The sequence below is a fragment of the Anser cygnoides genome, chromosome 3 (genome assembly GCF_040182565.1).
Source record: "Anser cygnoides isolate HZ-2024a breed goose chromosome 3, Taihu_goose_T2T_genome, whole genome shotgun sequence".
NCBI classification, from domain to species: Eukaryota; Metazoa; Chordata; class Aves; order Anseriformes; family Anatidae; genus Anser; species Anser cygnoides.
The window spans coordinates 17,070,319-17,097,860 of record NC_089875.1 but is presented as its reverse complement, the minus strand read 5'-3'; the positions used below and the strand labels follow the sequence as shown (position 1 = coordinate 17,097,860).

Below are 27,542 nucleotides of genomic sequence, written 5' to 3'. Positions count from 1 at the left end.
AGCTATGCATGCCTGCACTGAGAAAGATGCTCCTTCCTGTGCTCACATTTTTGGTTATGGATACATAGGAATAAGCAGGTTCTTAAACTCTATATAATCTCAGAACAAATGAGCACAGCTGAAACTGTCAGAGCCTTGAGCGCAATCATTTAGTACCTAGACAACATAGAATCACAGAATCACTTATGTTGGAAAAGACCTCCAAGATCATTGCGTCCAGCTGTTAACCTACCATTGCCAAGTCTACCACTGAACCATGTCCCTAAGCACCACATCTAAACATCTTTTGAAAACCTCCAGGGCTGGTGACTTGGCCACTTCCTTGGGCAGCCTGTTCCAATGCATCACAACCCTTTGGTGAAGAATTTTTTCCTAATATCCAACCTAAACCTTGCCGGCACAATTTGAGGCCATTTTCTCTGGTCCTACCACTTGTTCCTTGGGAGAAGAGACTGACCCCACCATGCTACAACCTCTTTTGAGGTAGCTGTGTAGTGTGATAAGGTCTCCCCTGAGCCTCCTTTTCTCTAGGCTAAACAACCCCAGTTCCCTCAGCCGCTCCTCATAAAACTTATTCTCTAGACCCTTCACCAGCTTCATTGCTGTTCTTTGGACATGCTCTAGTCTGCCTGTAGTGAACATATCTGAGAAAACATGGTAAACAAGGAAAGAGAAGATACAACTTGCTCCAACAAAATAATATCCTTTACCTCCCCCATCTACTCCTCAGCCATCCGCTTCATGAAGCAACTGAATAAAAAAGTCATGATCCAGAGGGTAATAGCTCACTAAGAACATCTCCTAGGTCTACTGCATGCATGTTACAGTTCAAACCATAGCTTTTGCTCACTGCTGACAGCCAAAACCTCATCTTTGTAATCTATGTTTTGGGTGTAGAGTTCTCTGCTCTAATTATTCTGCAAGTATCTCTCCTCACAGCCTAGAACAGACTTTCTACGGGCTGAGACCACTGGCATAGGGAAGATTTATGGAGCCAGTCAATCCTGGTTTCTTCCAATGGAACCTTGATTAAGAACCAAAAGACTCTTCCAAATCTTAGGAGGGAAGTTTCCTTCTGCTTTGAGGATTACTCATTCTTCCTGGTGCACTGAAGTTGAAGGATTAAGTAACTTTTCCCAAATATAGAATATATCACCCCTAGTCACACACACATACTCTGCTGCCTTCTTAAGTGAAGCATCTGAGGAGGAAAATGAGATTAAAAATTTAGGAGTATAATGAGATAAAGTTAAATTCACACTATTTCCCTGCCTATGCGCAATCTATGTCATTAGAAAGGATTTTTGGTTTTTGTGTTGCAATTTCTAATCTCATTATACCTTTTGTCACAAGAGTGATTTATCAGAATTTCAATACTTAATGCAACACTTTCTGTGAAATATTATATTATGCTCTAACATAGTACCTTCGTTTCATTTTTCCAGTATTCTGTATTTTCATTAGCTGGTATCCACTCACTCGTGCCACCCCACTCACCAAGGCCATAAATAGAAAGACCAGCCAACCAAATCACACAATATTGAAAAAGTCAAAGTAGTATACTACATTACTGTAATTTAGAGAACACAGTTCACAAAGTATTAAAATTTTGACACCTTATTTATGTGACAACTAAAGTAATGAAAATAGAAGGCACTGCAAAATGGTCACATTACTACCAGCAATCATTGGGTGATTGAGGGACTACAAACCCCTCAACGTTATTATCTTTATAGCCTAATATAAATTCAAGTTATTCTTTAGATATTGTACCTTTTACACTGAAGACAATAGTCTGTTCACTACTTCTGATTTTTTTAAATACCAATGTATAAGAAGCTCTTATGGAATACGCATAAGCATTTTTGAATCACAGCCCTTCCTTTTCAGCTAACCTCCAAGAAATATATACAGGGGGGAAAAAATAAAATAAAAAGGAAAGTCAAGTCAAGCTAAAGAATGTTATTACTGACTCCCTCTCACCAAGAGAATAGGAGAACTGTGGTCTTGCTCTCAAAGTCTATGAACGAACATTTGAACAAAGTTGTTGTGCCCCCATACCTGACAACGCAAAAGTACTTTTAGATAGGCTGTGAGCACAGACTGTTCTGCAACACATCCATCATCCTGCTGCCCCTACACAGACTTAATAGAATAGTTCAGCTGGAAGGGATCTTAACAGACCGTCTAGGCCAACTGCCTCATTACTTTGGGGCTAACCGAAAGTTAAAGAATATGGGATTCACTGTAGGGTACTGAAGGAGCCGGCAGAAGTGCTAGCCAAGTCACTTTCAATAATTTACCGGTAGTCTTGGCTAACTGCGAAGGTCCCATTTGACTGGAGGTTGGTGAATATGACACCCATCTACAAGAAGGGCAGGAAGGAGGATATGGGGAATTACAGGCCTGTTAGTCTGACCTTGGGGTCAGGGAAGGTCCTGGAATAGATCAGCTTGAGTGCCATCACACAGCATGTACAGGAGAACTAGGTGATCAGACCCAGGCAACATGGGTTTGTGAAAGGCATAGTCCTGCCTGACTAACTTGATCCCTTTCTATGATAAGATGATCTGCTCTGTGGATGAGGAAAAGGCTATGGATGTTGTTTAGTTGCATTTTAGCAAGGCATTCAATACTGTTTCCCACAGCCTTCTCCTGGAGAAACTGGTTGTTCATGGCTTGGATAGATGTACTGTCCGCTGTATAAAAAAAATGGCTGGATGTTCAGGCCCAAAGGGCCATTGTGAACGGAGTTAAATCCAGCTGGTGGCCAACCATAAGTGGCATTCCCCAGGGCTCAGTACTGGGGCCAGTTCTTCTTAATATCTTTATCAACAATCTGGATGAAGGGATTTAGCGTATCCTCAGTAAGTTTATAGTCAACATCACGTTGGGTGGAAGTGTTGATCTGCTTGAGGGTAGGAAGGCTTTGCAGACCGATCTGGCTAGTCTGGCCACATGCAACCACAACATTGAACAAGGTTAAATGCTGGGTACTGCACTTAGGTCACAACAACCCCATGCAATGACACAGGCTTGGGGAAGAGCAGCTGGAATGTTGTCTGGCAGAAAAGGCCCCGGGGTATTGGTCAACATCTGGCTCAACATGATCCAGCAGTATGCTCTGGTGGCCGAGGAGGCCTTCTCCATGTCTGTCATTGCCAATTACTCAGATACAGAAACTCACTCCTAATATAAGAAATTAGTCACCTATAATTGCTTACACACTACTGTTTTCACCCCTCAGTCTACTTTCACAAATATTAAAGGTGCACAGTAGCCCTCGGGGACTCCTCCTGTCACCCCATTGCAGCAGCCCGAAGGAAGCTGGGTCTTCTCTTGTGCACTTCCTCGAGGCTCTGTGCAGAAGGGATGCCACCTCTCGCACAAGGGCTGGGGGATAGGAAAGAAGCACTCACACAACTCCTGAGAATCAGCAACAGAGTTCTTTATTGCCGGGACATCTTGCAGGTAAGCCTGCGGGATGTCCATGGTGTTTGGTGGCTCCCAGCTAATGCTTGGGATGGAGCCTGCACAACGAGTAGGGAGCTCACCAGGCACTGCTGCGATGCTGTTTGTGCGCTCTGATGGCAGAAAGCAAAGACATGCCAGGGTAGTTGCAGGTGTGATCTGGCCGAGGTAGATCCATTTCCATTGGTTACTCCACATCTAGTGGATCCAGCTCCATAGGCTCCATGGTGTTTGGCAGGAGGATAAGCCACTCCCTGCCCAGGACTGCCCAGACAGGATGCCTTCCATCCGGCATGTTTTCAGGCCAGGGTGCAGAACCAGGGGGTCATCTACTTCCACCTCTAGGTCCCATGCCACTGTCCAGTTGATTTCTGTGCATGGGTTCGATATTGCCGTCTGTTTTATGGCCATGCCTGGGTCCCATGCTGCGTTCCGGACTACAGGCACACCTGTGCTCCACAGGGCTGTCTGCCTGACCCTCCTGCCTTCGCCTCATGTCACCATTGCGCCAATGGTTAGGCCCAGGCCTCCTGTTGCTGTATGGCTGAGGGGGCGGCCTGTTCCCTGCGTCACTGCAGTGCCAATGATATTGCTTATACGTGTCTGTGGGCTGTGCGCCAGAAGCCCCTCGAGCACTGGCGTCTCTTGTGCTGCAGGCGCTTTCCCTCTGCCCACGGCACTTCTCATCAGGTGCGTTCCTTCTTGGTGCTTCCTCGGACTGCATCGCTGTCCTCACACCGAGGAGGCCTGCCACTCACCTTGCTGCTTCTGCTCTTCTTCCTGCCACACAAGGTGGCTGTCAGAGTGCCTCGAAGCTCAGCGAATGGTGGGCCAGCTGCAGGGGTCCTGTTTTATAGGGCCTGGAGCAAAGGCGGGGCAGTGGTGGCCACTGTGACCTCAGCAAGCCTCTGTGATGGAGTGGCCCATGCGTGGCCAAAGGCAGCTGTGTTGGGAGCGGCCTGGAAGATGCTCTCATGTGGAGGAAGGAGGAGGGTTGGGGGGGCTAAGGACCCCTTTTCTGGGGCTGGCTCTGCTAGGCCATTTGGCTTGTCAGAAAGAAAGGCTGCCCCTCAGCCACAGGGACTGCTCTGTACCTCCTGTCCTGCAGCCCTGGGCTTATTCTTAACACTGTTTTTTAGGTAATTTCTTTCTATTCTGTATGGAAAACAATAGAAGCAAGGTGTATCTTCAGCCCTAATTCCCATGTGCGCTTTGTGCTCTGAGTGAAGAATTTCTTCCTCACATCACATCTAATCTAAATCTCCCCTCCTTTTGTTCAAAGCCATTATTCCTTGTTCCATCACTACACTCCCTGATAGAGTCCCTCTCCAGCTTTTTTTTAGGCCACTTTTATGGGTTAGGTTAGGTGGCAAAACTGCAGGACCTTGCAAACTGCAGCCTTATCCACCTTGTTTCACATAACCTTTTCCAGCTCAGGCTCTAGCCTCTCAGTGTAACATAGAATCATAGAAACATTAAGGTTGGAAAAGATGTCCAGGATCATCTGGTCCAACCATCACCCTACTACCAATGTCACCTACTAAACCATTTCCCTACACACCAGGTCCAACCTTTCCTTGGCTACTAAGATGGCAAAGGGCCTAGAGAGGAAGACATATGAGGAGCGGCTAAGGTCACTTGGCCTGTTGAGCCTGAAAAAGAGGAGGCTGAGGGGAGACCTCATTGTGGCCTACAGCTTCCTCACGAGGGGGAGTGGAGGGGCAGGCGCCGACCTATTCAGTGACCAGTAATAGGACCCATGGGAATGGTGTCAAGCTGCAACAGGGGAGGTTCAGGCTGGATATCAGGAAGAGGTTCTTCACTGAGAGGGTTGTCGCACACTGGAACAGGCTCCCCAGGGATGTAGTCATGGCACCAAGCCTGTTGGAGTTTAAGAAGTGTTTGGACTGTGCTCTCAGTCATATGGTCTGAATTTTTGGGTAGAGCTGTGTGGAGCCAGGAGCTGGACTCGATGATCCTTATGGGTCCCTTCCAACTTGGCATATTCTATGATTCTATGATCCTGTCAGTGGTTGCCAAGGGGAAAAAATTGGCACATCTCTTTCCACTTCCTCTCCTCAGGAAGTTGTAGGGAGCAACCACGTCACCTCTTAGCCTTCTCTTCTCCAGACTAGACAATCCAAATGTCTTCAGCCTTTCCTCATAGGACATTCCTACCAGTCCTTTTACCAGCTTTATTGACTTAACTCCTGTTGAGCCTGCTGTTGACCAGCACTCCCAGATCCCTTTCTGCAGAGCTGTTCTCTAGCCACTTGTCTCCCAGTCTGTACTTGTGCCCAGTATCACTCCATCCCAGCTGCAGAACTTGGCATTTACCTTTGAACTTCATGCCATTATTGGTTGTCCAGTGCCCCAATCTATTTAGATCCCTCTGCAAGGGTTCTTGTCCCTCCAGGGAGTCAACAGCACTCCCAAGTTTAGTGTCAGCAGGAAACTTGCTGAGGATGTATTCTACTTCTTTATCATTGATAAAAAAAAAAAAATTGAACAGAATTTGCAAGTACCCATGGAAAAGGCTACATGTCCTGATGACTGCATGGTCCCCCATGTCTTTTATCACACCCTAGGGTTCTTGAGACACCAGGGACACACTGCAGAAACACCTGCAAAGCAGCAATTACTTCCCCAGGCTTGGACAGCCCATATCATTGATTCTGGTACCCAGTGCTCCAAAAGCCTCGAAATGATGTTCCAAAAGCCTCTGGCTAATCTGTGCCAACTCGTCTGCAGACATGCAATTTTACCCAAATAGCCTGAAAGTACAGCTGTGATTCTGGAGACTAGAAGTCTTATCACAGAAAGCACATCAGTTAATAATCATGGTTTTACAGGTTCAGAGAGCAGAAGTGGATGTTTTTATGGTCGTGTGCAGAAAAAAAAAAAAAAGGAACAACATACAAGGTGTTCTAGCCAAAGTGAGAAAGTGTCAACTAAGCTTTCTGAGATAGCTGCAGGAGAACTGGTCTTAGTGCACACTTCAGTATACTTGGAACCCTGCTGAATGCCTGGGCAAGTTCCGACATCCACAACCCAACAAGATGGGGAAGAAGTCATGCTGAGAGCTGCCCTACTTGCTCCTAGTAGGGACAGTAGGCTAATGTAAGGCAATCTGTACCTAGTCAACATATGTTTGATTAGATCCTGGCATAACAGTGTTCCGAGGGTTTGGGCAGTCAATTAAGTTTCAGATAACTTAATTTAAGGAACTAATTAGACTAACAGATAACTGAGAAGTGGGCTCAACTATATTAAAAAAGAGTAATCAGTGACCTAATTTATATCTTATCACTTTCATTGTCTTCCATGGTGGGATACCCATTTGCTAGGGAGCAAGGCAGGAAGACCAGAATTAGACATTTATTCTGAGGACTATTCATTAACCCCAGCTTGAAAAAATCCTGTTACAATAACACACTGCAAAATTTCCTAGCACAGGGCTAAGAAACTGATCTGGCATCTCTCTACCACTGAGTCCCTGTTAAGAGAATAGAGACTACAGCAAAGCTGCAGTGACCGCAGGCAGTATAGCTGAATAGCCACATGGAACCCACTAATTCTAGTGAGATGCATATATGGAAGATTGTAGTTTCCATTTTTCATAAATGAGACTTGAAAATTTTTTGTTGTTGTTTTGGGGTTGGGGGAGAAGGGGTGGGGACTGTCAGACCCTATTTAAGGTCTTGTCTACATTAAAAAAATGTCCTGCTAGAAGCAATGAAGCCTCCTCCCCAGGTGGTCACACTTCCAATATAAATGTTATTATTCCAATACTGTGGTTGTGCACACTGCTAACTGGTTTAACTGAGGAAGTGTTTGTACCCTACCTACGTTATACAACTAGCAGCCTACCTAGTAAACCAAGACTGTATGCTTGCAATTGACTATAAAGTCAATAGGCAAGACAAAGTCATTTTTCAGGAAGATGACTTTAAAAAAATAAATAAATACAGATGGGGCTGTATCTTTGTCAGCAAAGGTTACCCAGGAGCAAGGGAGAAGTGAAGTAGTGCATCTACCAGTTGATCCATGCCTCCTGCAGACTCCCACCCTGAGCCAGTGCCTTGGCACCGTGCTGGCGAGGCTCTGGGCCCTCTGGCAGAGCAGGTGGCTGTGGGCGGCATGCTCCACTGTCCTCCTACTCTGAACAGATTTGCTGGCACTGGGGGCGTAAAAAGCGAGCTCCACCTGAACAAACTGAACCCCTTCACTTTTGGGATGATGGCTGGAGGGATGGGGAGAGCGCCTTATGGAATTTTGATTTGAATTTTGTAACATATGGAAATTTGTCTGCAAGAAAAGTGAGAAATATTTAGAAACAGTTGGAAAGGCTGTCATTGAAATTTATCCTGGCTATGTCTAAACATGGAAAAGGACAACAGAAACCAATGTTAACTTAAGAAAAATGTAAAGAGAACTGACTATGCAACAAGCAGAAGGCTTATTTCTTTTTAAGTATAAACAATCTGGTGAGGAGGAAGAAAGGCAGAACTATAAAAATAAGCCAAGGCAAGTAAAAAATAATGAGGGTAAAAAAGCATATCATAATACTGTGCATCAGCTTGCAGAGATCTTTTTTCCTGTTCAGCAGTCTCCAAATATAACTTTCTTAAGGGAGAAACCAGACAAAATATTTCTGTTCCAAAATGTCATAGTGGAGAAAAGTACAAAAGGAAGGTGTGCTGGGGGAAGGGGATAACCTTTAGCTTTGGACAATCTTTTTAGACTCCTTCCTTGGGAGGCTAATCTTTCTAGCTGTCTTACAGTCAATGGAGAGAAACACTAGCCTCCACAGAGCAATTCAAAACCCATGCTTGCAGGTGGATATCTTATTTGCAGTAATGATAAAAACTACGACAAATCACAAAACATGGGCCATTTTCTTGCTTTGACTGAAACCATTTAACTGTCTGGAGGGTGTGAGGACACAGCACCCTTGTCTGCTTGTTTGATCTCAGTTTTTTCTGTTCATTAAGGGCACCACTGTGGATTAAAACACCTTCTCATGAATTCGTTTCCCCCCCCCCCCCCCCCCCCCCCCCCCTTCAGTTCTGTAATGTTTGTCATTTCACCAATGGCATGGGCAGTAACAGGCAGTGGGAACTAGCAAGCTCCTAGCTTTGCCTATGGGTGTCCTTCCCCATTGCTGCTGTCTTCTACTGGTGGAGAGGTCCTAACAACCAGGAGCAACCCTTTACCCAGAACAAGATCTCATTTACGCTTGCAACTGGAATGTCCTTTGCGCAGCAAGGCAGAATTTATTTGTTCTATGTAACTTGTGAAAAGGCCAAATTACAGAGACAGTGGAAACACTAGTGTGGAGGCAGTCTAAAAAAATATTTGAAATCCCAGGACTGGCAATGACTATAATCAAGGGTAAAGACAGAAATAGAGAATGTAATTGCTTCTAATTTGAACATAGCATTTACTCACTTCTCATAGATGACAAACAGACAAGATTATCCAGATTTCTTTTGAAAGAAGTTTATCTTTGAACAACTGGCTTAGTGGATTGACAGAACAAGTAACATAAGTAATAGACAGAACAAGTAATATAATGCTTGGATGTGTAGCATACTACTGAAATACAATGACAGGGAAAGTTGTTATTACTGCATAAAATTGCTGAATCTAACACAGCATAAATCCAGTGCAAAGCCTAAGTTACTTTTCACAATAGTACTTTGGAGAGGCAGAACAACCCAAATTGCCCTATATTTCCTTTAAAAACAACTTCTATAAAAAAAAGTGTGAGTATACATATATTCCAGAAAAATCATATGATTCTTACATTTTCCTTTCTTTCCACTTTATGTCTGAGAAAACCAATTTCTCCTTTCTTTTCATTTACTTGTAGGACTCTGATTGAGATGCGGTTTAGCTTAGTAGACCAACTCATTGCACTTACTCATGCTCGTCTTATTACTTAAACTTTCATTGTGCAATTGCTTAGAAAAAATACTTAGAAGAACCATTATGTTAATACTCATATTACCAAACATAAGTAATCCTTTACCTAACTTACACCTATGAATTTCAGATTATAGCTTTTATCTTCAAATCTAAACTTTCACATTTGCTGGCTACTCATAATCCATTCTGAGAGAAGATGAGAACCATATCACATGCTGTGTTTTGCCACCTGCTGCAATACAAACTTTCAGTAAATGATCACAAGCAGCGTGCAAACCACAGTTTATTTCTGGTAGAAATTTCCTCAATAAAGCTTCAGTGTTGCTTAGAAATTTCTGCAAAAATAAGTTGAAGAATTTGAATCAATAACATTGATTCACTGATAATTTTGGACATATTTTATGGATCTCTGAAAAGGCACAAACATGAAAAGCAGAAATATTGGCTGAATAATACATGCTTTGTAGTATATTATCTCAATTTCTCAAATATCCATGACTCCTAATAAAATAAGTATATCCAATATTGAAGAAATGTGGTATTCCCTGTATGTCATTGCACATATGCTGAAGTGCCATCCTGAGTTGGGCAACCATGACGTACAAGCAAAATGTACCTGACAGGAGTCCTAGAAGGAAGGCACCAAATTTGGACTGATAACATTGTACGTTTGGATAGCAGAGTATGTACCATGAGTAAAACTATGCCAGGCTAAAGCTGGAAGGAGAAAGGAAAAAAAGGAAACTAAAAGTAAATCAGGTTAGATGAGGCCCTGAGCAATCTGATCTAGGCGGTGGCATCCCTGCCTATTGCAGGGGGGTTGGAACTAGATGTCTTTGAGGTCTCTTCCAATACAAGCCATTCTGTGCTTCTATGATAAGGAACAGAGTTAAAATACGAGTGCAGCCCCTCATGGCTGAAGCAAATGCATGCTGTGATCAATACTGTCACATTTCATTTTGTTCATACAGGAGATACTTGAACAGTCTCATGCTGTTTCTCTCCCATCCTTCCTATATCCTCTTTCTACCTCTCTCTCTCATTGTACCTTTTCGCCTTTTTTTTTTGTTTTGTTTTGGTAAGGTCAGTTGAGAGACATCTTCCCACATGTATGAATACAGCCACAGTGCATACTGCACCCTAAAACATGAAACAATCTCTTTCCTATAAAGATGTCAGCCATCTGGCACAGGATAGAGAAGGGCAACAGTTCTACTTTGCAAGTAAGGGTTCCTTGCGAGGTGACTTTTTTTTCCTGTTTCCTTAGGTTATATATACTTTTTATTTACACGAAACCAACCAGCTACAACATCCAACATGCTCAATAGCACCACACAGTTGAAACGTCAAAACCACATTAATGTATCTTTCCATACTGTGACATGTTAATAGTGCAAAAAGCTATTAGGACTGGGCTGTCAGGCACACACAATAGATGAATAGCTGGGTCAGCATGAACATACATTGCACTGTAATTCGTAAGAGAATACCATTAATATACGGCAATGCAAGTAGAAAAAAATGAGATCAACATTTAACCCTAATTTTGAGCCCTTCCTCCAACTTTTTTTGCCCTTTCAACTACTACATTCGCTATAACTAGCAATAGCAAGCTAGGCTGAAAACGTGTCTGTGAATTAGTGGCCCATTTTTCAAGTGCCTGGAAGGGGGAGAGTACTTATAGGAGCAGACACACATAATGCACAACTAAAAATGGTTTTGCCTATAAAAATTAGGCAGTTGTCTAATTAGCACGAACATCTATTTGAGCATGTGCGTGTAAGGTTTGAGTGCAAGACTGGTATGCACTCTCAGTATGAATACATAAGTATTTCAATATTTATTTACTCTATTAGGAGAAAAGAAAAGAAAAAATCTAGACTTACCTGTTCTACCTCAAACAGATCTTTCATTCACTGAGATTTTATGCTGATTATTTGGCCTTTGCTCCAGTGAGATTAACATTTAGGGAAGGAGAATGACACTATCCATGTAGAAAAATAAAGAATAAGGTGCACTGTTAGGAACTTGGCAACAATATGCACATATATATATTTTTAATGGTATATACATACTGACTATACAGTCACACAGACACTATATAGACACACATATCCTAGGAGGTATGACTATATTTTCCTCTTGACTCTGCTATCAAAATGTTACTTACCACATTTATCTGCTTCTCAAAAACAGGCACAGGGAAGAGAAAGGTCTTTTTTAATCAGACAAGCAGTTCTTTTGCAAGTTATCTTTGTCAAGTTGCCTAAAATCCATACAGGAACTACCTTGGAATTTGCTTCAATCTCTTTCATATTTGATTTATTGAATCCCTGTTACTTCATGTTTAACTGCACTTCTATCCGTTATCATTTACACACTCTCCAAATTACAGGATGCTGCAGGACATCAGGCTTGCTGACATACTTTTTGCAAAGGAAATCCTTACAATCAACTTGCCAATGTGTGACATTACATTTGACCACAGGGCATAGAATGAGGGAACTATTCTTATGAGAAAATAGATCTCAACATGTCCTCAACCCAGCTCCTTGGAAAGAGGTGGACAAAAAAAAAAAAAAAAAGACGACCCCTAAGAAAATCCATGTTACTATTGAAACCTAACAGAAAGAAAAATAGATACTTCCTAAAGACCTATGATTAAAAACCACTGAGCTGAAATGTCACAGAGGTCTATGGAAGCTGAAGGCCTTTAGCATCCAACAGGACTGATTCCATCACTTCAACACACTAATGAAAACACCATTTCACCCTTACCAGTTTCAGCATATACTTTTTAAAAACCCAAAGGAAATCAGTGCAGTTAACATAATAGTATGTGGGAATAGCATTAATAACTGTTACTAATAGCTGAACTCAGTTCAGAGACAACCTTCAGAGTCTATTCAAAATCCATTTCCATGTGCAGCATGATAAAGATGGAAAAGAAACCAGGCTGTTGCAACTTAACTCCACAAGGACTACAGAAGTAAATCAGACAATAACAGGTGAACAGATGATCCAGGAGACACTCAACTTCAGATATGTAATATTGAGGTCAGCATTCAGACCTTCTCTGTTCTGTTTTCTGAGCTCAGGATCTGGCTCTGTTAATTACCAGGCTTTGTCTTCCACTGTGAAAGGTGAACATCTCTAAAGTCAATAGAGATATCATCTAAAGCTGCTAAGATCCTTATCCAAAGGAAAAGTCGGAGTTACAAATTCACACTGAGATCCACAAATATATTTTGTGTATTTCAAAGCTGTTTGGGGTCCTTTGTTTATATATATGTAAAATAGAGCTAAAACATCTGCCTCCTCTACAGAGAGGATCAACGATACCTGCTACAGAAATGGTGGTGATTGACAAATAAGTTGTGTATATATTGTAATCAAGTATTACCAACAGAAAAGAATATCTCTGATGTTAAAAGTATGTTAGCACCTATTAAAGAACAAATCCTTTCAGAAAACAGAAGTGATCTACTAGCACAGGCTCAGATTATGGTTTTGTGAAGCAGCCAATTCAGACCATACCCAGCCACCTCTTTCCAAAACACTCTGCTAGGTACCCTACCCCTAAGCTTTATGGAAACGTGTCCAGAACTCTCCAGGCTTTTCTTAGGCACCGCCTTACTCTTCAACGGGTAGGATTCATAAATCATCTCATAACAATATCCCACCATCTTTTGTAGTACATCCATTCTGAATACCACCTCCTGAAGTTCCCTGTCTGTCATATTATCAACAGTTTTCATACATGTTTCTCAAAGAGAACAGTAATGAATGGTTTTAATGAACAAGACTGTGCATCTATTTCTCATTATATAACATTTTTTACCAATGTATCCTCAGGGCACTGTAACGAAGAGGCTGAAGACTAAAGTCATGAATGTTAATGTATTTGGGCAGCAGAAAGACTAATCTGGGATCTTCAGAGGGGAAAGAAGAACCTTCCACATCACATGTGGTGGCTTTGTGTGCAATCATAGGGAATGAGCACTGGGAGAAAAGAAGAGGCAATTTTTTTCATGGTCTTTCAACCTAAGCTAGAGAAAAAGCATGTCAAAATAGATAGACACTTCAGCCCTAAGATTGGGGAATATGGCACTATGAACTTGCCAAACTGTGCTATTTTGGGCAAGTTGTGGCCACAGCTGGAGACAGAAACAGGGAAGGGTATTCATTATTGTTATGTACAGCCATGACAACGCAAAGGTGTTAAATCTCTGTGCAAATCTTTCCCATACATTATTGCAAGCATGGTTTTGTGTATAGTTCAGCAAAACAAAACCAGACACTCGCTTTTGAGTGCAGTTAATAAAAATCAAGAAGCTGGACCACTGCACTGGTGTCCACCACAGAACATAGTTAAGAAATTAATAAAAGATATTGTGTTGCTCCAGGACAAAAGAGTACCTCTCTCCTAACCTTTACAGGAGAATTGCAACTGACAAAGAAACCAGCTTGTGTGGAAGAAGCATCTCCCATTGACTGAGCCATTTCTGGCTTGGGCAGGCAACCAGACAGTGGCAAGAGGGTCTGAAAAATCCAGGATGTTTCTATTCCAAGCATTACTACTAGTGCAAGAATTTAAACCCTTCCCTATTTATGCACTTTGTGCTTCTAACTGACACTTTAAACTGAGCTATGACACTGCTGAAGAGTTCCCCTGACATCCCAGCCCCACTCGTGCTTGCCATGGCAGCTCTCATCTCTTTATTGCTGACTACAGAATTGGTCTCCCAGCACTGCCACTCCTCACAGATGTCTTTGTTTAACTTGAATATTCCTTCACATCTGCCAGCATTTTCTCCCAGCTAAATTCCCACTAAATACAGTTTACTTCTCTAAGCTTCATCAGCTATTGTTGTAAATATATCCCTTTGGAAGAAGAAAAAAATAAATCTCTACCTGCTTTTAATAAAATGTATATCAATAAAAGGAGGATTAGAAAACAGTACTCTTATACTGTTGAACAAATTTCTTTCTGCCTCAGTTTATTCAACCATAAAATGGCAGTAATATTTACTACAAAATCTCAAAGAACAGTTAAGAGGCTTAATGTTATTAATTCAATAGTACCAATTCTGACTCACTACAGGGAATATATAATCATTCCAAGTCGATATATATTTCTAAGATTTATAGTTCATGTTTTTTAGTCATTAGAATAACATTATTTGCTGGGTTGATATCCCAGTCCCACAGAGCAGAAAGCTTTACCTGTGTTTTAGTCAAGATTATATTTTTCATAAGAAAATGTTTCCTTGCATATCTGTAGCATTTAGTTTTCCTATAGGGCTGTATTATTAATAAATACTTACTGCTGGTAAGCTTACATAAAGCTGTTTATAAACACATCGTTTTACAGAATTTCTTTGGAGCAAAATTAATCCTCCTTTTTTAATTGCGTTTTTGTTAGTTTGTTTTAAAAATACACATAGGGCAGAATCTTCTTTCTTTAGCCAGGTTTTTCCCCCCCTAAGTCTATAAAGTATAAAAATATTTTCAAAAGAGTAAAAAAAAACAAGGGGAAGACTCCAGAAATTAGTAACCTCCATTAGAACAGAGTGTCATTGTAATTTAAAGCAGAGATACTGTTTCTAAAATTAAAAACCTGAAGTTGTTCTTTCAGAAAATTGTAACTAACTCCAAGGTTTGATTCTGTAGGCTTTATTTACTCTAATATTAACAAGCAAGGATTTCTGGTGTCTCTCTAAAGAAAAGAGGGCTGCATTCAGCCGTACATTAAAGCCTCTGTAAGAATTATTCTGATCTGTACAAAGGATGTTTGTCAGCCATTTCCAGAGCTAATTGGACTAAAGTATGTTATGACCTAATTTTTCAGCACATGACACCGTTTTCACATTCCTAAATGCTTCAGTCTTGAGAGTTTTGTTGTTTTCCACTAGTTACAACTTCATTGTATCCAGTTGCCAGCAGAGGGAGAAAACGTGATATGAAGTCTAGAAATGTAATACAAAACACCATCTCTCATCCGCACTACTGAAATAAATATGATGCGGCTTCAACCATTTCTTTTCTAGGACAGGGTACACTCAATGTCAGTTCCCCAGCCCACGTGTAATCATATTAATTCTCTTCTCCCCCCAGTGTTTCCTCCACCCTCCCCTTTTGCCTTTTGTTCCATGTAGGCTGAATCTTTATGAGATGTATAAATAGTGGAAGAATTATGCAAAGGGATTTATTACGAAACTGGAAATCATTTCATTGACATTAATGGGAAAGTCTGTCTTTTGGAGAGCTCCACATTTCTAGATGCCATTTCCTCTTCTCAAGGTCCCCTAATGCAATGAACCAGGGCAAGATGGGAATTGCTTTACCTCTCTTATGCTTCAGAGACACGTGTATGAGATGGGCTGCCTAAGGGCTACGCTTTTTTTTTTTTTTTTTTAATACAAGCAGTGAGTCTTCTACAGACTTGCTTCTGTTTTACTTAATTTGCTAAGCTTGTTGGCACACATGCAGTTATTTTAATCAGAGATGACCATGTTCCCTGTAATAAAAGCCCAAGATGCCTGCCCTCTCCACATATGTGCAAGCATACACAAAGCCATATAATGCTCTATTTAAATAAAACGTGTTCTCATTCCTTCCTTACTCATAAAACCTGACAGCTGTAACAGAGACAAAGGGCAGGTAGTTCTTGCTGCTGCCTCATTGTCTCACGGCTTCCAGCACCAGGAGGCTTGGCTGGCGGGGTCAGGTGTATGGTCCCCTTTGTGGCCATCCTCACGCTCCAGGGGACGATGCAATTGAGACTGACAAGTTAAATGCTCTCTGTGCAGGATCCCTATCACCATCAACAGCCTCAAGCACGATATCACGCACCACCTGCTTTAACTAAGTGACTGGGGATGCATTGGCACAGCCAAAGGGCAGAGCTCCCAGGCATAAATTACTTTTTTATTGCTCTCATCTTCCTTAAGCTCTCTGCCCCTTCAGGTCACTCTACTTCGTTCCAGGTGTTGCATGTTACACACAGATGATCATGGGTATAATAGCAAGTTATTGCACTGCTAAATCATCCAACACTTCCAACTGTCTACAAGTGCCCATGAATCATCTGGAGTTTTGAGAATTTTTGTTCCAAGGCTAAATTAAACCAGGCTGGGGGTAGTGGTGAGGGAGTGGCAATCCAGAAACACTGCATCAAGCTCCCCGATCATTAAGATACTCAGCAGAAATGGGAAAATCCTGAACAAGGCCCTTGCAATCAGAGGTTCAAATCTGAGTCTCCTGTATAACAGATGAAAGTTCCTGCTGCTGCAGTATCAACTCCTCCGAAATAGAAATTTTCTCCCTTCCCACTTATCTCTCCCCAGGTTAGAAGGAACTTCAGACACTTCAAGGAGAGCAGTTTCAGAAAGAGAGGGGTGGTCTTGAATAGGGCTGAGAGGAGGAACAAGGTGCACCAGTTCAAATAATAGAAGCAGTACAGGGCAGAAAAGATCAACAGTGGTATGCAGAGACGCAGAGGAGTCCAAGGTTTAATATTTATATCACGAGGGATATTACAATAGCTAAACTCTGTTGCCTACAAAAGCAGCAAGTGCCACTTCCACCAGGGAGGCACCAAGGAGACTAGAAGAGAGAAAAGTTATCTGTATATAACAATGTGCTGAGGTTTCTGTCCATTCTAGCCTGGCAGTGTTGGACACTATGAGGCTGTTCTGCACCTCCACTTGTGAAGTCACGATACATCTCTCATGGCTGTGAACTGAGGGCTAGAGCATGGTGTGCTGTTCTGAGCAAAGGCTGGTGTGTTTGCTGTAGGGCACCTGCAGAGCCAGGTGCCTGCCATGAGGAGCTAAGGGTACAGGCTGTGTGTTCCACCAGACTGCTGCCTGCAGTCTTCCAGGGCAGGAGGTAACAGCCAAAATACCTTCATCCATGTGGTATATGGCAACACACCTGGGATTGACCTCAGGAGCATGCTTAAGCTAGCACTTGGTCTAGTACCAGTCTGAGCTTTGCTCCTCACTGTGCTGCTGAGCTTATACAACCCTATACAGGAATATGAGGTGATATATAAACTGTGCAAAGGACCGATAAAAGTTAATCAGTACGTACATATATCGCCCCTTCAGAAAACAGCAGCGGAAGCAAAAACACCACCTGTCTTTGTAGGAAGAATGCAGGAGTTCCTGTATCAAAGCTACATTAACCCAGCAATTACAACTCAGTGCAGAGCAATGGGCAATAAACTTTAAGGACCAGGTGGATGTTATAAGAAGAACAGTGCAGCTGTGAATGGTGCAGCTGGCTAAGCCATTTTCCCCTGCATGTAAATTCTGCCAATTTATCCACAACTTTCTCCACAGATTCCTCTAGAACTTAGAATTCTCTCATGGGCTTTCAGTGAGAATTCTCTCATTGAAGTTCTCTCAGGAGGGCTTTCATACCTGATACACAGATTACCCCAAAAACTCTCTTCATGCACAGTGAGGAAGAGAAGTGATGCCTACACAGCTTCTGCAGTTCAAACACCTGCCATGCAGATGTGTATGTAGAATACTGATTGCCTCCTAAAAGGAGGTTCTTTACTGTGAGGGTGACAGAGCACTGGAACAGGTTGCCCAGAGAAATTGTGGAGTCTCCTTCTCTGCAGATATTCAAAACCTGCGTGGATGCCATCCTGTGCAATGTGCTCTAGGTGATCCTGCTTGGCAGGGGGTTGGACTAGATGATCCTCAGAGGTCCCTTCCAACCTCAGCCATTCTGTGGCTCATTTTCCCTGAAAAAATCATGTTTCTTACACTCATTTGTAACCTGCCAGGGACAAGTAAAACATAGCAAATACAAAGAAAGAAAAGGCCTAGCAGGATAGCTCATTTTAGACTTACACTGCTAGTGGCATTTGCTGCTTGTATTAACTTCTACAAATGGGGCAGATATAGAATTTTTTTTCCTCAAGTAGTGAATCAGTCATATGGAATATTTAGAAAGTACTGATTCACTTCCAGAGAAACATGCAGACGGTAAATAAAAGTGTTATGTATGGGAATCAGCATATTTTGTAGCATTAATGTACTGCAGAGAAGGCTACAGACAGTGCTAATATGCTTATTGTCACCCATCCCTGGGAAGAAAACACAAGAATCAAAGATTGATCTCCTAGAAACAATAATAACAACATAATTCCACATTTTTAAACATTCTTCTCCAGTTAATTTTGCCCAAGTTGTTTGTAAGCATAGACATTTTCATGAAGTGTGTTAGTACAGCATGAGCACAGCTATCTTTGGTAGGGACTATACTTGCTTTAGTTAATGCTAAGAATGGAAAAGACCATTCCATTATACAGTCTGATCTCCTGGACAGCGCAGTCCATTCACTGAACCAAAAACTCTTAATTAAAACAGATTGGAATTTGACCCTGAGCATTCACAAGTGCCAGACAGGTAGCTAAGAACGATGAAGCGAAGAATGGACTGAGAACAGCATCCATACATAACTGTCCAGACTTCAGTTCTGGTCTCCTTTTGGCTCTGATTGCATCTCTCCCTTTGTGGTTTAAAGAGGGATGAAACAAATAAAGTATTAAGAAACTTTAAGGCCTTCAGGCAATTGACTGAAGCACAGGATTCAGTAGCTAACTGAATTTACTAAAGACTTGAATTCAAAACTAAAATGTTATGAATACACCAAGAATGGAGGAGAAAAAAATGTTTTATTATTCATCCACAGAGACAGCACAGACTGAAATATACTGCGTAATGATTCTGAAAGATTCCTAGTGCTCACTCATCAGGTAAACTACCTCAGCTTTTAATTATCCCACTTCTAAGGACTTTCTTTTTTGTTCTTTCTCCATCCTTGTGGCTGGATATCTCCCTTTTATTCAGAAATTGAATTATTCAACTTCATCTTCCAGCTACTGAACTGCAATATACCTCGTAGCAGTTGCTATTGTACCACTTCCCAGGTTTCAGGACTGACTTACAGCAGTGAATTCTTCTGTGAATATTTTCACTGAACAGACATGTGCAAGCAAAAAGCCTGTGATAAACCCTCTTATTTAGCTAGTGGTTCAGTTCCAGTTTCTGTCTCATATTTCATAAATCACTTCGAGTAAGAAATAGTTAAATCTCTCTACATGCTAAACTAGTATGTATGGAACATTTCCTTCTATCATTGTATCCTTCCACTGATTTCTCTCCAGAAGTTTCACATCCTCTTCCAATCTTTCTTGGACATAACTTGCTCTATTACCAGTCCTCTTTTCTGATAGTCTGCAGATCACAAGATTAAATCACTGTCTAGCATGCCAATAGAAACACTGAATAGCATCAGGCTCCACTTTTTAGGGAAAGCTACTAGAAACCACATCTCTTGCACTGCTAGATCTCCATTTGTTGTGTTATCTGTTGACAACGTAGATTTTAATTCAATTTACCTAATAAATATCAGAAGGCAAGTTTGCTTGTTTGTTTTTTTAACCATAGTACATTTTTTGTACTAAATCAGTGTAATTTCAAGGATGGTACATCAACCAGACTTCTAAGAAGTACTAAAAAAACCTGCCAAACCATCCCTGAGAAATAGAACAGCCTCCCACCACCACTTGTCTCCATTATGTAATGCCAGCCTAGGATATAATTCCTGCACATTTATAAATCTTAGCTCCTAACAGCCCATAGTGCTGGCTCAAGTTTTTGAGGGAACCACGAAGGAAAGAAGGGAGCAAACTGTCATTTGACTATGCTGATCACTATGACTGTCCTCTCTGCAGAGATCACCTAAGCTTTCCACATAGGAACTGAACTTTCTCATCCTCCATTGCATGGACTGGATTTACCCTCAGGATGTGCTCTAGTATCAAACATCTCCTGGCTACTGCTTCCCTAGCTAGATTTTATTTTATTTATTTTTTTTTACAGTTTTACCTCTTGTACCTATCAGTCACCCAACTGCCCATTCACCAGTTTCTTTCCCAGAAGGGATCAGCACTCGAATTGCATGCTTTTGGGCACTGAAGTTGCTTAGAGACACTTCACACCCAGTGCAAACAGCCATTTTCACATCATCTAAACCAGGTTCTTCAAAATGGGTAAATAACTGTTTGCTTCACTCTTCACCAGAAGTGTATCATTTATAGCTAGAAAAATAGAATGATATGGTCTAAAAATTTTCTCTCTTCCGCTTGAAGACTGCCAGTTCTCTGATGGCAGCTTTGGCTGGAGAGAGCTCTCAGCAAAGCAGGAGCATTAAATATAAATGCAAGATGTTTCACGCACGTTATAACATACTGAACCTTCAGAATAAATTATTTATAACAAAGGTTGGATGTGCCATAACAGCATCTACCCAGCAGCTAAAAAAACATATAGGAAATGGGACACCAAGCCACAGAGACTAAGAGAAAAAAGCCTGACAGCTACAGCTGTGAGACTGATAGAAAAAAATAAAAATAACTATTCTTAAATAAAATTATTCAAAGAAGGAAGAAAAAGGATGACCAATTCATTCTGATTTTTTCCCCCCACTTGATAATCAATCTCCAGCAAGAACACAAGGACCAGAAGACTTAGCAGAATTACAAATCTGGCATATTTGTTCATGTTATGCATCTATATTTCTATGCAAATAAAAAAGTCACAGTTGCCAAGCCTTCACTTAAAAAATCTGTAGTAACAGAGTAAAACCTCAGATTTCCCATGCAATAGTAATATATAAACTTTTCATTTAGTATCTTAGTTCTTACGCTGCTTTCATCATTGTATTAACCAGCAGCTTCCAGCAGTACCTTATTAACAAATGCAAGATTAATTTTGGCCAGGATACTTTCTAGATGTAGTTGCAGATAGAACAAAAAATACACATTTCTTATTTTACAAGAAAAAAAAAAACAACATTTTTATCTCCATCTACCTATTATTATTGTGTGAGGTGGAAGCGTTGGAGTAAAAATTCATGATGGTGATCTGGGGATGCAGGTCCTCTCACACCATAACGTGGAAGCAGTATGTAGAGACCAGTCAGGTAAAAATACTAGGGGGAACTTAATTCAAGTCTCTTTAATAAATCCATACTTCTCATTCCTTAGTCTGTTTTACATCACTGGAGATCAGCTATCTCCATATTCAGTGTTTTGAATCAGTTCAAAAAGATGATGCAAAATAATCAATGTTTCAATATGATTTCTAATATTACCTTTATATTCTGAAAGCTCCCCTCCACCACCAGGTAGCTGTCAGGATAAAATACAAATACACTGACAAGCAAAAACCTTTTGGTCTGAAATTTTTCCTACAAGAAGGCTGTCAGAACATTACATTAAGTATATTGCATTTCTGTGAAATATTTTCAGCGGATACCATGCTGGCACTGTAAAGGGCTTGGACTGAGGCTTGCTAAGCAAGGGAAGTCTACTAGACTACGCACAGTAGTTTGCAAAAACTTTGGGGGTACAATACTCAAGTCTGTAAAACTCTTCAATAAAGCAGGGCAACACGGTATAAATACTATGCACTGTAAGTGAAATTTCACATACAAAAATGCTTATCAGATCCTGAAATCTGGAACCCCTTTGCTTTGGAGAGGACCATGCTGAGGTTATGGAGGGCATGCATCAGGCTGCACAGACGTCCCTAAGTCCATGCTGCATCTACAAATGTCATGTTTCCCATAATGGCTAACAGTATTGCTCCACAGCTGTATGTTACACAGGTACAACGAGCAGGGCCAGGTACACTCTTACATTTGGGTTTCAGTCTAAGCATTCTGCAGAATGAAGTTGTCTATGCACCATCTTCAGGGACACCTGCAGGCTATTCATCACGCTTGGTGAAAGCCCCTAAACTCAGTAACACCCTGCTTATTGTCCGAGACTGTCACCTAAATATAACAGAGCACAAACTAATCATTTTTTACTGCTGCCACGAGGCTGAGCATGGGAGGGGAGGATGAAGCTGAGTGCATACTAACTTTCAGTAAAGAATCCAAACTGCTACTTCTGAGTTTTTCAGCACGGGCAACAAAGAGGCTGCTCTTGCACCGTGGGCGGCTTTGCAGGCTTCAAAGGCACACACGGCTATTTTTGATTTTTCATGGACCACTTTGGAAATGTGCATACACCCCAGACAAAGGGACTGATATCCTCATTTTAGAATTTTGCTGAGGATAACACTGTCTGTTCTCACTGTAAATGAGAGCCCGATGGTATGGGAGAAGTTATGCATATAGCAACTGTTAATAGTTTCAGCTGAAATCAGAAGCACATTTAACAAAGCATGAAGCATAGAAACAGATTTATGAATATAGTTTTACAGGGAAACAAACTACTCAAACCTACATTGCACTTCTTGTCAAATACATCTGCATACCAAAGTCGGGGTGGGGGGGGAGGAAGTTGTCTTAAATTTGTCATTGGAAAGAAAATCCCATCATGGTATTTTTAGATGCAATTCTCTTATTAACCCCGCTGTGAATTCTGAGTAATTCCACTGACGTCAGGGCTATAATATTGTAAAAAGCATGAAAAATGTAAGGACAATTGCATCCAATATCACAACCAGAATAACAGAATGAATAATGGACAAATTGACGCAGAACTTCAGTGCCACTTATGCATTCCAGTGTTGCAAGGCTATTTTATACCTGCTGTGGATGTTGGTCCATAGTCAACAATATTTTCTCACACTTACATTAACACACCTGTTAGGAACAATGTCAAAATTTTTGAAAGTGCCATTAAAATCACAGGGACTGTCGAGTAAATTAAGGACTTGAACAGCAATTCATCATTTCATTATAATTAAAAGGTAATTGTGTGCGTAAAGAAACAATGTCAGACTTATTCACGACAGTGGGAAAGTAGGGTTGGACAGCTTAAGTTAGAGAAAGACTTTTGTCCTTTCACTAATGGAGAGGATTAAATTCCACAATAATTTTTAACCAACACCACCATTTATAATGCAGCATTAAATGCAAAGTTCAAAACGATCGGCTGCAGCAAAGAAATTGGAACAATGACATTAATAAAAGCACAGAGGCCAGCCATCTTGTGCACAACAGGGAAATCCAGTTTTGCACAGTTGGTGTTTTGAGACACATGTGACAATTAGCATAGCAAAATAAATTCCTCCTTGCTGAAGCATTTACTGCAAAGTGATTCATTAATTTTATTTATAAAACATGCACAATAGCTAGCGCACCTTGATTGGCTGAGGCAATTTCTTCTCATTAGTGTGTGAATAGCTCAATCTCACTCACTTTAAATGTGGGTCATTTAAGCTAACTATAAATACCACATCCTTGAGACCCTGCAACAACTGTTACTAAATTTATATGAGCAATTTAAAATTCCAACATGTTGGTGATGCCCTGGGCTAGTACATGCCCAGACCATGCTACAGCCATGGCAGAAGGAATATTACAATCATCGTTTGAAGATGAAGGCTAGAAGTTCCAAGGGAACTGATTGAAACTCCTAAATTCAAATGGCAACTTAGAAAATCCCTGCTGAGTTACCATCAAAGTCTGAAGCTGCCTGTCCTCACAAAAGGCCTGCCTACTTGGCCATTTCCAGTGTTTCTGCCTACTCATGACTGCCCAGACTGAGCCACTTGTCATGTTCCTCTTACCTTGTTCTGGTAACATTCACAGAATAGGTCTTTTTTGGCATAAGGTCTCTGTGGTATTGGATACACGCTCTTTTGCCACATATATAATCTTGTAGATGTTTTACAGGGTCAAGACCAGCCCATCAAAAGTGGAGGACCGCTGCCAGTAAAGCCAGGCCCTGAAGGAATAGCCTGTGCTTTTGACAGCAAATGCAACTCAATCACTTTTTGTGTTAGCAGGCTGGAGCCTCTGGCTTCAGTAGGTAATCCAACCTGACTGCATTCAGGGCTTGCCCCTCCATCTTTAAGGCATTTTCTTATTTTGGTAGAACAAGTATTAGGTGAATAGAATCATAATTTTGTAGTCCCAAAGCACATATGGACAACAATTCCAACTGCCATGGGCAGGGACACCTCCCACCAGACCAGGTAGCTCAAAGCCTCACACAACCTGGCCTTGAGCACCTGGAGGGATGGGGCATCCACAGCTTCTCTGGATGCAGCAACCTGTGCACTGCCTCACCACCCTTCTAGTAAAGAATTTCTTCCTTACGCCTAATCTAAACCTGCCCTCTTTTAGTTTAAAGCCATTAAGTCTTGTCTTATTACTACACTCTCTGATAAAGAGTCCCTCTCCCACTTTCTTGTGGGCCCCCTTTACATACTGGAAGGCCTCTATGAGGTCTCCCTGGAGCCTTCTCTTCTCCAGGCTGAACAACCCCAGCTTCCTCAGCCTATCTTCATAGGAGAGGTGTTGATTGATGTACTTCTTATGATGAACCCATAGAACAGAGAGGAACTGAAGCTGTGACTTGCCCAGGGTCACCAAAAGGGTCTTAAGGGACTGCTAGCGAAACCTGCCTTTCATTGGGGAAGTTTCTCACATAGAGCTTTGTATAAACAAAAGCAACATATGGAGTCACCTGCATTCCTCATGCATCTTTTCATTCAAGTAGTTAATAGTAAAGCCTTACTCCTCTGCCTACATAACCAGTTGGATGTGCTATGCTTATTTTCATTATATCACCTAATGTAGTAAAATGCCACTAATTATATCAGACAGAAAACAGCCAACTAAAGCAGCAATATATGTTATATATGTTTTATATATATATATATATACACACACAAAAAACAAACAAACCTACCTGTGTCCCACAAGAAGAACCCATAACAGAAAGAAGATAACATACTGCTACACCCACCTGCTACCCACTTCCTCCCCAGCACAGGCTGTTCTGAGTGCTTTTAACTTAAAGCACATCTTCCTGCCACCTGTTAGGAGTTTCAGGCCCCACCAAAGAATCACCGTAGGGTCACTTGTGGTGCAGCGCAGTGCAGACATGCTTCACCTGGAACACACAGCAACCTCCAACATGTAATGGCTCTGAGGCTTCCTTCCCTTTTCTTTCCAATGACAGCATCATTTAAGCCAGGTAACAAACTGCTAAGCAGTGAATGGATTAAAATTTGGTCCTTGCTAGTTATCACAGGCAACTCTTCTTTGTTTTCAAATGAAATTCTAAGGCCAACCACCAAATCACATTAGTCAATGGGATCATCAGGCTTCCAGTCCTCGCAAAGAACCTGGTTTGCAGGGAGGCTTGAAAAGCTGCTGCAAAGAAAATGCATGAGGAGACCCTTCAAAGTATTAGGAGCAACTTTTGTATGTAGAAACACAAAAACAAATAAAAAAAACACTTCCCTCTCTATTCAAAGGTCCAGCTACTCAAGAAACATGTTCAAGGAGAGGGGTAGCAATGTGGCTAGAGGAGGTGTTTCTGGTAGACTGTGAAGTCGCTGTTTGGGCAGTATAAGAGGGTGGACTATATGTACCAACTGTCTGTAGGCTCTGCTGAGAGAACTTTCTGCACTACTGTGCTGAATGATCTTTATACAATGTATAGATGTATAAAAATTCATATATAGGCTTACGTTGTCTTGTTCTAGATTGACTTATTTATTTTCATAAATGAAAATAAAAGTTCAGGAATTTTTGCCACATCAAATATTTGGTCTCTGACCTGAAACAGATTTATGGTAGCAGACCAAACTGAGGGAGCCTGCTTCTTACACAGATGTCACTTTGGCTAAGCTGTGAGACTTTGGGGCTAGATGTGGTCAGATATAAGGTGTTTCCGAAGTCACGGTATAGTGGGATCATCTGGCTTTATGAAACTCCTAGACATTTCTTCATTTAGCTAGTCATAGTAAACAATAAAATAGTGCATGTTCTTTCTGAGAGTTTAAAAACAAACATTTTAAACACTGCTATGAATTTTCATTTCTCACTGCACTTCCTTGATCCCACTGAAATGGAAAGTGCTGCTATATCACAAGTTTTTTTTTTTTTTCCAATTCCACCCTAGGAGGAAGCAAAAAAGGTGAATGAATCTCAGGGAAAATGATCATTTTTCACCAACTTTCTCAGACTAGTAAACCCCAGAAGACTTGGCTAAAGCTCTGAATTCAGAACTTTTGAAAATATTCCTATGATACTACAAGCAATTGTGGCATCTGAAAGCAGGATTACATTTCTTTACAATGTTCTTTTTTTGTGTGTGTGTTACTGAAATTAGGGCTTTCTCATCTGCTCCTTTCACCTGGCACTGCTTAACCCTCTTCTGACAATCCTCTCCCAGTCATAAAAAAAGGTGTGAGTAACATTAATCCACTGCTAAATGTACCAGCAGGGGTTAAGGTATGACAGTCACTTGATGCCATGAATATTTATAATTGTAACCCACTATGACTTGTGTTTTCTGCTTGTGCCTTCATCACATTTCTAAGTGATATACTTTTTTTCTCTGTTTTTTTTTTTTTTTTTTTCTGATGGTAAATACAGGAACTCTGAACTATTAACAATTGGAGAGCTTGCTGCTGTTCACGAAATATTAGCTGACCTACTTTATCACAGTTTTAATTAGGTATTATTCCCATGCTGATCTTGCCCCTGTGGGTATTATATAGTTGGCACTGATATAATTGTTTCTAAGGCAGAGCAATTCACCAGGAAAGAGGTTGTTTAGAAATGCATCACTCAAAATTAAGGAGCACCACAGCACACTGACATCTGGTCCCCATGAGCCTCCCTGCTCCAGTATTGGGACCAAAAAGAGAGACACAATCCATGTATCCACCTGGGATCAATCCTGAATCCCCATGAATACTGTCTAGCCCCAAAAAATCCCTACTGTACTGAAATTGCTGAAAGCCTGGGACTGTGTCCAGGGATTTGTCACCTGCAAACTCAGGTGTAGCAGCATATTGATGACCTACAAGACTCCTGCAAGTCATTTATTTTAACTGCCATCAAAGCTGTTCTTTAATTTCCCAAAATAGGTCTTGCTGCTTCATGCCTCAATAACTGAAATCATTTTAAATGAATTATTTTTAAAGAAGTCTTCTCAGGAGCAGTGAGGAGCAGATCTTCGTTTATCTTCTTCTTATATCTATTAGCAGAACCATGATAGTAGAGTTATTTTGTTGTTTCATGATGGTAATTCAGCTCTACGCTTCTAACATCAAAAATGTATTCCCTAGGAATTT

The 27,542-nt window shown here is 41.2% G+C and overlaps 1 long non-coding RNA gene across 1 annotated transcript; it reads right to left on the bottom strand.

Moving 5' to 3' along the window:
- Window positions 1-8,577: 8,577 nt before the first annotated feature.
- Window positions 8,578-25,937, bottom strand: LOC125184597 (uncharacterized). The gene is made up of 3 exons (XR_007168879.2): window positions 25,142-25,937; window positions 11,289-11,386; window positions 8,578-9,737 (listed from the first exon to the last, which is right to left on the bottom strand). It is a non-coding gene; the product is annotated as an uncharacterized lncRNA (long non-coding RNA).
- Window positions 25,938-27,542: the final 1,605 nt, after the last annotated feature.